Source organism: Lytechinus variegatus, chromosome 4, assembly GCF_018143015.1.
Source record: "Lytechinus variegatus isolate NC3 chromosome 4, Lvar_3.0, whole genome shotgun sequence".
NCBI classification, from domain to species: domain Eukaryota; kingdom Metazoa; phylum Echinodermata; class Echinoidea; order Temnopleuroida; family Toxopneustidae; genus Lytechinus; species Lytechinus variegatus.
This window is the reverse complement of record NC_054743.1, coordinates 45,149,192-45,160,863: the sequence shown is the minus strand read 5'-3', so window position 1 is coordinate 45,160,863 and position 11,672 is coordinate 45,149,192.

Sequence of the window (11,672 nt, the reverse complement as noted above, 5' to 3'; positions counted from 1 at the left end):
AGAACTACCGGTGACAAACAGAGTGGTATCATCAGCGTACATTATTACATTTCCATCTTTTAGGACATGGACCACATCGTCAATGAATATTAAAAAAAGAAGGGGTCCTAAGATCGAGCCTTGGGGAACTCCAATTGAAAGGGAACGTTCGTTTGATATAGATTGTCTAATTGAAACTTGTTGTTTTCTATTCGTAAGATAGGATTTAAACCAAGACAATGAGCCATCAGACAAACCTATTTTCTTCAGCTTTGCTAACATAATTGATGGGTCAACTGTATCAAATGCTCGTTTTAGATCAATAAAAATGGCACCAATGATTTTACCATCGTCAATAGCACGTATCCAGGTATCGGTTAATGCAGCAAGTGCTGTGGAAGTACTGTGACCCGGTCTAAATCCAAATTGAGATTTCGATATCACATTATTAGAAACGAGATAATCATAAAGCTGCCGATGTACAATTTTCTCTAAAACTTTACTAAGAACTGGGAGTATGGAAATAGGGCGATAATTGGGTATTGCACTGATGTTCCCTTTTTTATACAAAGGAAGAACTTTGGCATGTTTCCAATCATCCGGGTAAGTGCCAGACGATAAAGACAAGTTTATTAAATGAGTGATGCTGGGGACTATGACATCACCAGCAGATTTTATAAGTTTAACACTTATTTCATCAATACCAGTTGACTTAGCTAAATCCAAATTGGTTATAATTTTCTTAACGGAATCAGATTCAACAACATCAAATTCAAAAGTATTGTCAGAGGTAGAATTATTTTTGTCAAAATGGATATTTGATGGATTAAATCTGCCGTTTGCGTCGTCGCAGTATACTAGGTCTTTATAGTTTATTTCAATTAAATATTTATTAAATGCATTAGCAATAGTAGTATCACAATCGTACGTTTTATCGTTCAAATGAAAAGTTTGTGGTAATTCCTTTTTTGTCTTAGGTATAAATGAGCGCAGACATTTCCACATACGTTTTGGATCGCCTTTGCATTTGCTTATTTCAGATTTTAAGTACTCACTTTTACTTTGATTGAGAGCACTGGTTACTTCATTCCTTAAAGTTTTGAATTCGGACCACAATTTGTTGCTTACATTATCTGATTCTATATCATCCTGAACTACATTCTTTTTGGCAGACAAAAATCTTTTATGAATTTTGTCTCGCCTTGACATTAATACACGGATATCAGCATTTATCCAAGGATTAGATTCTTTACGAACTCTCAGTTGTTTTTTAGGTGCAATAACATCAACAACTTTCATAAAGAGTGATTTCCACTCATGCAAATAATAATTAACATCAGTATAAAGATTTTCTGCAATATTTGATAAGTTCATGATTGCATTAGATAATAAAGATTTAAAATTCGCAAGATCAAAGTTTTTAAAAGATCTATATTGGATTATTTTATGAACTGGGCTTGGTTTACACTTTGTATGTAGTTTACGGATAGCATAAACCAGGAAATGGTCACTGAGAGATGTATGTACACATCCATGCTCACAAATATTTTCAATTCTTGATGAAAATATAACGTCAATCAGAGATTCAGATTTATCTGTTACGCGGGTAGGGGAAGTTATAATTTGATTCAAATTGAAGGAATTCATGATAAAGTCAAGTTTGCCAGTGTTATTCAAATTACGGGCGTTAAGGTAGTCGCAATTTAAATCACCTAAAATAAGTACTTCATTAGTTGAAGTATGGGAGCAATGAATTCTCTCTAAAATATCTTCCAGTTTATCAAAAAATGAGATGTCACTAGATGGTGGTCTATAAATACAAAGAACGATACAACTTTTTTGGAATGGAAGGCAAATCTGTAAACAAATACTTTCCATCAGGGGATCTTCGAATTCATTTCTTCTAAAATAAGTTATTTTATCGGAAACATATATTACGACGCCACCACCGTTCCGTGTTCTATCTTTCCTCTCAATACGCAAACCGTCAATGACTAATTCGTCATCAGTTATTGTGTTATCACAAAAGGTTTCATTCAAGCATAGTAAATCAATGGAGTTATTTGATAATAAGTATCGCAATGAGTCCATCTTATTAACTAATCCGCGAATATTCAAAAAGAGGAAATTAGTTCCTTTGGTAAAAGTTGGAATCTTTCCTTCTTCAAGGGAAATAATTTTACTGCCGTGAATAGGATTCGCTGCACAAACATTTGAGTTCATTTTTGGATCGTCTTCATGTATCACTGCTGATTGTTCAGTAGTCTGCGTGCAGTCTCGAGGCTGTCCATCCAATCTCGAGGAAACCGTCCTCGATCGTCCTCGATCCGATAGAAATAGGGGTCAGGAAAAAGGGGAGAACGATTACGGAAAGTAAAATCCGTCGCTGTGCATCATGCTCTGTATCTTTATATGGACAACTCTACATTTATTTATACAAAGAATCCTACTTTTCTTATTTTTCAAGAAAAATAAAAATTCTTTTGGATTATTGTATCAGAATGACATGGCTCTTGGTCATGATCTTTAAGGACTGGGCACTCTGACGGCTGTGTTGCAATTTCCTCTAAGTAGGAAAGGGTGTAAATGCCGATCGAGGAAACCGTCCTCGATCGTCCTCGATCTGATAGAAATAGGGGTCAGGAAAAAGGGGAGAACGATTACGGAAAGTAAAATCCGTCGCTGTGCATCATGCTCTGTATCTTTATATGGACAACTCTACATTTATTTATACAAAGAATCCTACTTTTCTTATTTTTCAAGAAAAATAAAAATTCTTTTGGATTATTGTATCAGAATGACATGGCTCTTGGTCATGATCTTTAAGGACTGGGCACTCTGTTGGATGTGTTGCAATTTCCTCTAATTAGGAAAGGGTGTAAATGCCCTGTCCTTGAAATACGGTAAATAGGGGTAAATTTGCGAAATTGGCAAAAGTGTCCTTACAATCTTATAATTAGGGGTGTTTCAAGGTATCATTTTACCGCAAATTTGTCCTTGTTTTGCGTGAAAATAGGGGGGTAAATTTCACAAAATGTCCTTGAAATTGACTGCAATAGGGGGTCACTTGCATTTGTGGTAACGGTCATACGTGTCCCCCTCTGCGCCTGAGTGACCCCACCGGGGTTAAACTATCATGGGTATTCATTTCTTGAGTTGTCTGACTATTTACTTACTGGGTCTACCTATATACTTCCGGGAAACTGCCCAACTCCCCTAAAAGGCGTCAAACGTGAAGTACAGGAAGGAAACACATAAAATGAAACAAGTTGTTTTGTTAAAGTTGCCAGGTTGCAGGTACTAGCTGTGCCAAGTCTCAAGATGTGTTCTAAGGCTTCTTGGTTTGGTCGTTTTTTTTACATTGACTTTGTATATTTTTGGTTATTCATGATTTTGGAAAGCTCATGCTAAACAAATTGAGCAAGGAGAGCAGTTAATGTATGGCATGTTAAATAGGATTTATCATTCAATTCAATTCATTTTTCATTCTTCAACATAATAATTACATGATAAATTAATTCAATTTGAATTAAAGCATGAACAAAATTCAACGTTGAATAAATAATATACATCTTGACTTAGGGGTGGATAGTCAATATTTCAAATGTAATTATCAAAATTTAAAATTTTCTAACCTTTGCCAAGCTCGAAATACAACATTTTCAGCCTTTTATTCTTTTCATCATAATTATGTAAATTTCCATTGGTGTAATGATTGACAACAATCTTAAACACTTCAAGATCATATCAAGCAAATTTGCAGGTCTGCGTCATATGGTAGGTCCTATTTTTAAAATTGGAAGGATTAGAAAATTACTTGACCGACCCACAACTGCTAAACTAACACGTGCATTTGTTTCCTGTCACCTAGATTACTGTAACACAATACTTTCTAACCTCCCTCATACATACCTTGTTCCACTAGCTACAACGGGTTCAAAACTCTGCTGCTAGATTAGTCTCTCTCAGTAGGAAATCCGAGCACATAACTCCAATTCTGCGTTCTCTTCATTGGCTCCCCATACATCACCGTATCTCTTTCAAAGTTCTCCTTCTCACCTACAAAATTCTCAATGGCCAAGCCCCAAAATATCTTACAGATCTCATTTCCTTACGTTCTAGTACCTCCTCAAGACCTCTTCGTTCATCGTCTACAATGCAGTTAACTCCTGGACCTCGAACCTCTACAAAATATGGTGACCGTGCTTTTTCTTCAATTGCCCCTTCCCTTTGGAATGTATACCATCTTACATTCATAATGCCAAGTCTGTGAATCAGTTCAAAACCCTACTCAAAACCTACCTGTTTAATAGATGATTCACAGTTGTGGGTCGGTCAATTGGAGGTGCACACCAGTTTTGAGTTTTGATTATTACAATAGTTGTATTACCTGTTTCATTATCCCCTGCCACTTTTTTTTTTACCCAAGTACAAACCATGAACAGAACACAGTGCGCTTAGAAACAACAGTAGTAAGCGCGTTATAAATGTTATGTATTATTATTAATTTCATAATTCAAAGCATCAGGGTACCTATGCATTTATTTCAACTGTAATTATCAAATTGTTTTTAATGCTATAAAGTTTATATTTTGTATTAAACTTTTTAAAAATGTATTACTCTAAATGATCTGTAAATTATTTGATGAAATGCGTTTGATGATTCTGAACGTTTTACAATTGCTTTCTCCAATACTAACTCTATTGGTGACAAGGGAATTATGAATTGCCATTGTCATACGTACAGCGTTAGCTTAGTGCATTTTGTTTGAAGCACTTTCGATTCTAGAGTTACTGCGGTATAATTGCCACAGGGGAAGGGGCATTCAACCCGCAACCGCCCCAAAGCCTGAGGAATGATCAGGGACTCAGTTTTATAATTATGAGGGGAGCAATAAATAGCTCTCCTAGATCTTTTAAGGAGAGCGGTAGAGGAGCACTGCAAAAAGCTCTTCTTCATCATACAAGGGGAGCTTTTTGTCCAATTAACAAAACAGATGGAGGAAATGTATGTACTATAAAGTTACAATCAACAACCAAAGGAAGTATTTGTAATCGTTTTACAATGTTTTGTAATTAGATTGTGTGTTATCAAAACCTGTTTGAGTTAGGTTTTGACTTTGGCTTAAAGTTAAGTAACTAACAATTTTTTTTCAGGGGCTCCATTTTAAATTTTTTTGGCAAATTTTGGGGGCTACTTTTGCATTTCGGGGGCTCTTTTTAAATGCTACTTTTTGTATTTTGAGGAATACCTGTTCACTTATTAATGAATTATTACTTTTTGTTCAATATTGTATGATTTTTAAAGTTATTTTTCATGCTTAGAATCTTGGATGTGGGTGTGTGTGGGTGAGTGCGTGTGTGTGTGACTGTGAGTTGGACTTGGATATACCTGTTCACTTATTAATGAATTATTACTTTTTGTTCAATATTGTATGATTTTTAAAGTTATTTTTCATGCTTAGAATCTTGGATGTGGGTGAGGGATGTGGGTGTGTGTGGGTGAGTGCATGTGTGTGTGACTTGGATATACCTGTTCACTTATTAATGAATTATTACTTTTTATTCAATATTGTATGATTTTTAAAGTTATTTTTCATGCTTAGAATCTTGGATGTGGGTGTGTGTGGGTGGATGTGGGTGTGTGTGGGTGAGTGTGCGTGTGTGTGTGACTGTGAGTTGGACTTGGATATAAATGAATTCAATATCTAATTTCTACTCCATCTATTCCAGTACAATACCCTGTACTCAGCCATGTACATGTAATAAAGGCCCACATCCCCTAACTTTTCCTGAAGTTCTTTGAAAACGCAGATCTCCATGAAAATTTCATTTCTCTATTGGGGAGTCTAAATTCGGTGAGAATGTATTCATTAAGAACTTAAATATACATGACAATGAAGAAATCATCAAACTTTATTGGCAGTTTTGAATAATATTCATGAAATGTAAACTCTGTCTGAAACAGAAAATCACCATCATTGAGGCCTTTACTGAGTGAATTGTCCCCCAGAGCTCTGGCAGAGACAGAGCTCTAACTAGTAAATGCACCAATGCGTGAGCTGGGCCGCCAGCCTTGTAAAATAGATGGAGCTTTGTTTGATGATTTATTGTCTGATATAATACCTCATCCCCTAGAAAAAGAAAATAAATGATTTTTTAGTCATAATTAATAAATAAGGTAACTTATTTTGGAAGTTAATAGGCCTAAGCCGTTTTGAAAAGCAAAGCCGAATGACAACTCACCAATGCTAGGTTACAAGTCTCAGGGATTTATTTCCTGTGTAATTTGAATTATTTAATCACAGAATCGTGATATCTGTAGGGGAAACATGTGCATTCGAAATTGCACATGGCGGTAGTCATAATGGACCCCTATACATGCAACTGTTTCCCGACCGTTGCATTGATTTTTTTTTTCCGTACTTGGTATACATGTTTATGGAAATACGTGGTACAGAAAAAATAACGCAACCTCGGCATTTGAATCTGCGCTACTCGCGCTATTTTTAAGGATTTCATGACTTTGAGTGTTGGTTTTTGGATTATTTTTAAATGGTAAGCGGAGCTCGAGCATATTGAGTTGTTATTCACTCGGCAATAAGCATGATTTTGGGTGATTTCGAGGGCGACTTTAGGCATTTCCGCGCAGGTCAACGATCGCGAGGCGCGCTATTAATCGCGCTACCAAAAATGGATTAAGGCGCGCATGTAGCGCGCGATCGCTCTCGCGCGCCTTAAAATCGAATCCCTGAATGAGGCGCAGAAGCCCCCCCCCAAAAAAAAAAAAATGAATAAATAAATAAAATAGAAATAAAAAATCAAGCACAAAATAAAGATGCGTAATTTATGTAGTCCTTAATATTATTGAATACTACAGTATTCGATTCTTATTATTTCAAGTAAGCCTCATAATGAGGTACCGTCTTCTTCTGTCGCCCCCCCCCCCCTTCATGCCCCTCCTTACCCCATTTATTTATACGCCTTGAAAATGGAAGAGGGTCGGTTGCTAGCTTGTCGCGCCGCCCCTAAATATACCTGAATGACTTTACAAACGGTGATCGATATCCATAACAAATGATGCGTCTGACACTTCTTTTTTAATATCACCTTTATTCAAAACAAAACAAAGGGAAGTTACAAACAATGAAAATAAGTCCAGGTTACTCGTTTTTTTTTAGGACGAAGTACAAGACTAATAAAAAAAATACAGATAAACAATGTATAACATATCACAATCAAAGTTACATAACAAGATTATACATTAGTCTACAAATGTAGACCCACATCTGCAGTGTGTGTACCTTAGCTGATTCAACGAGTCTGCATAGCAGACTAGGGGGGTGTTTCACAAAGATTTAAGTATGACTTAGGTCGCACTTAAATGTCGACGCGTACATCATATGCATCGCGCAATCTTATTGATCAATGCGCAGTAGTGCGCGTCCTCTTGGCATGATCTGACCAATGCTGTCATGCCTTTTATACTATGCGCAACTAGACATTTAAGTGCGACTCTAAGTCATACTTTAATCTTTGTGAAACACCCCCCAGGTCTACTGATGGCTCACTTCGCTCGCCTTGTTCAGGCTGGTTTGCTCAAACCAGTAGCAGATCCCACCTCATGAGCCATTCAGAGTCTGCATAGCAGACTAATCATACATGGTGATTGCAGAAAAAAAAGATCAAGCACACTCCCTTACAATGAAATGAAGAGAGGGTAGAGGGGAGATAGAATGAGCATGGACCCTACATGGAATGAGTGAAGTTTATGAAGGGAAATAGGAGGTGGAAAAAGTGTGATGAATGAAAAGAAGGGGGAAACAGGATAAAAGGAGAGGCAGAAAAGGAGAAAGAAAATGAAGAAAAAGAGGAATGAGAAGAAGTAAAGGAGTGCAATATAAAGTTTTGTAAATGAGATATTGCATTATTGGCATATAATTTACTTCTTTTACAAAAATCGTCTAATTACTTATACATCCAGAAGACTAGATGAGCTGACAAGATAGCATAGATCGATGAGAAGGGAAATAGTACTTAGAGGGAAAGAGAGAGAGAGAGAGGGAGAGAGTTGAGAAGAAAAAAAAATGGAAAGAGAAAGATAAAAAGAGGGTTGAGAGAAAGAGAGATGGAAGAGTGGAAAGGTGAGTGGAGAAAGAGAGGGGAAGCCTTCCCATGCAATGTGATTTAGCAGACTAAAAGAGTCACATCTGTCCATTGCGGCTCTGCCCTAGCATTAAAGATCAAATATGACCCCACAAGAGCTAGTTTACTTATCTTGCGAATGGTGTCCTTACATATTTTACTATTTACAAGGCGGAAAATCTTCTTAATCTGTTGTTTGTTCTCTTAAGTAATAACACCTCGATTTCCAACTTCAAAACAAATCAACTGTGTTTCACAATTGGCTGCCCTAATATCCTCATTCAGCTGTGCATATCGTTCTAGTTTCCTCACTCTAGCTCTTGGAATATTGGGCTCAAATGGTACTGTGAGCTCAGCCATCACTACTTTTGGTATATCTCTGAAGAATAGTACCAAGTCCGGCTTTTCAGTTGTCGGCATAATGTTAGGCGGAATCGTTCCCCCACCCACTCTAAAACCGGGAAGATCTGCAAATATTGTCACGGGAATCATGTTTTCTTCTGCTTTTCTTTTCAGTTCATTTACAATATGACGCAATATGCTGTCGTGTCTATACTTAAACCGGCCCTGATCAAGGGCTATCGAGCAGGAATTTAGAATATACACAAGTGAACCTATACATCTAAGCTACATGTTTCATTAAGTTTCTTGCCCCACAATTTCAAGTTTTCTGGAGTTGGGAGACGGTCGATTGCTGCCCGGGTTGCAAGACTTAAGAGACCTTTTGGGAGACCATACATGATCCCTTTCCATGTGAGAACGAATTCAGAAGAGAACGAATTCAGAAGAGAACTGTAAGAATTATTCTAGGTCCCCGCTTCACATCATATGACTCTGCACTAGAATCACTCCACTTAAAGTCTCTTGCAGATCGAAGGAAAGATTTGTGTCTTTCCTTTGCACAGAAACTGGAAAAGAATGAAAGACTGTCACACCTGATCCCTAAGCCGAAGGATGTCGGCAGAACCCTAAGAAACAGTAGGGTCAGGCAACAATTGAAATGTAGGACTCAACGACTTCGACAAAGTGCCATCCCTTACCTTATTGACTTATTGAATTTTATGTAACTGAATATTCTCATAATTTTGGTGAAGATTTTATTTACTTTGCCTTTAGATAATTACTTTTCCAACACCAAACTAAGCTTAGATTTTTTTTTCCTTCCTGTCGTTTAAATCTTTTTCATCAACTGCATTATAGCACGTTTGCTAATCGCTCTATATATGAATTAATGTATGAGTTCTCACATATTTTTTTTTTAATTACCAAGTCTTCCGGAATTCAAATACATCTGTTAGCCGTCCTACACAATTATAGCCTTACTTTTCAAGTTACTATGACATATAACTACTCACATCGTAACAATATAAACCAGTGGTAAACTATGAACGAACATCTTTTATTTATTTTTTATGAGTGTAATACAAAGTGTCAATGTTCCTCTATGTGCAATACTAATTTTTTATGATGACAATGTGAATAATAAAAGGATAGTTAAATATGATATTAATAATGATAAAAAATAATAATAACCATTTTTTTATAAATTATGATAAAGAATCAAATAGTAAATGGTTACAAAATGATTGTATTACAATGATGACTGATTTGGCAATAACTTACTTATCTATTTACCCCAGGCATGTGATTTTTTTCCCCCAATTGTGTTTCTAATTCCCGTTTCTAATTATGCTGTAATTTTCATGTATATTTTTGTATTTGTCTGAAAATCTGTAATTCAGCCTTTGGGCCGTGAATGATTTCTTTTGTTTAAATAAACCCTTTCTATTCTATTCTCTAATGATAACAATAAATAAAAATAATGATGATGATGATGATAATAATAATAACGGTAATAATAATAATAATAATATGCACCTATATAGCGCCATCTATCTAGAAATATTCTATTCCGAGGCGCGTTATTACCCCGACTTTAGCTCGAGCTGCCTTTTGAACAGCGCTCATGCATTCAAGGAATTAATCCTGCCGGTATCCGGTCACCTCACCTGGATTTAGTGGAACACAATGTGGATAAATTTCGTGCTGAAGGAAATTACGCCATGGCTGGAATTTGACCACGACCCCCTGTTGCAATGTCAGAAGACTAATCCGCTGGGCCACAGCGCCCCGCAATCTGAATCTACCTTTATTTCATCTTATTTTCTTTCGTGCATTGAGGTCAGCGTTTTGGGAATAACAATCTCGCAGCTGCAATCGCGATCATGAAGTGACAACCTAAGGCGACATAAAGCTGTAGGTATATATGCCCACATATCGAAAGCAGCTACCTCATATAGGCCATCACTCAAATTTATTCTCGAGTCTGGGCCGGATCAATCTCAGCCTCAGGTTAGAATGGGGAAAAAACAATAGCCTCCTTCAGACGTGGGTTATTAGTCGGGTAAAATTGTATAATGTATGGATAATTATATCCCTTATGGAAAATTTGCATTGGCTCCTTCACCCCTATGTTTGATTTGATTTATTGTTTTCTTCTACATCCATAACATTCGTATAATACATTTTTCATTACATAATAAATATAATATGTTAGCATTTATGGCATGAATCATAAATAAAGAGTACTAAAAGATAATTCCAGACAAAAAAAATGAGTAACTATATGATATTCACAATTTGCAGGAGGATTGTCATCATAAGCAGATTGCTTGAAAAAATGACAATCCCAAACTCATACTGACAGAATTAATTAATACATTTATGTTGGCTATTTTGGTTGGAGGAAACAGTCGCGTCCGCCTGGACAGAGCTACTTCGACCAACAACTACGAAGTAATCATGAAATTTGACTTGCGCAAGTTAAAAAAAAGGGAAGGAACATTTGAGACATGTTTTTTTTTCATAAAAAATTATTGCAAGCAGGGGCGGATTAAGGATTTTCCAAGGGAGGGGGCACATTTTCCTGAGAGAGCCTCGGAAAAAAGGTTTTCAACAAAAATTTAAGAACATTACGTCCACGAAAATTGTGCGAAAGAAAATTGTGTTCTGAGGGCATTTTTTACCTTTAAAATTTAAATTGTGCCTCTCAAAGGAGTGGAGCTTGGATCCACCAGTGAGTACAAACAGATTTATAAAGTAAAAGAGCTCAATATATTTCCTCGCTCAATCCGCTCACTCGCAATATATTTCTTATTTTTGATATGCTTTATCCCAAACTGAATATTTGGCCACCTGACTTGTTTGGCTCATTACATCACTCACCATACCCCCTCCTCTCCTTATCTCTCCAACTCTCTCCACAAAAACAAAACAAACAGACCCCCCAAAAATCTCGCTCAGAGAAAGATTGTGTCAGTCACCCCAACAATGAATACCAATCGACACACATTGGTGTTTTATATAGCTACGTTACGCAGGAAAATACGCAGGGTTGGATGCCGTTTCGTGTACTTATTTACCAAAATAATAAAAAGAAATAATAGACAGCTTAATTGGATTGAATGTCCAAATTCAAAATCCTGACCTAATTAATCTGAAATATATTATATATATCTCCCAATCAGATGCTCGCTTAATTGGAAAAG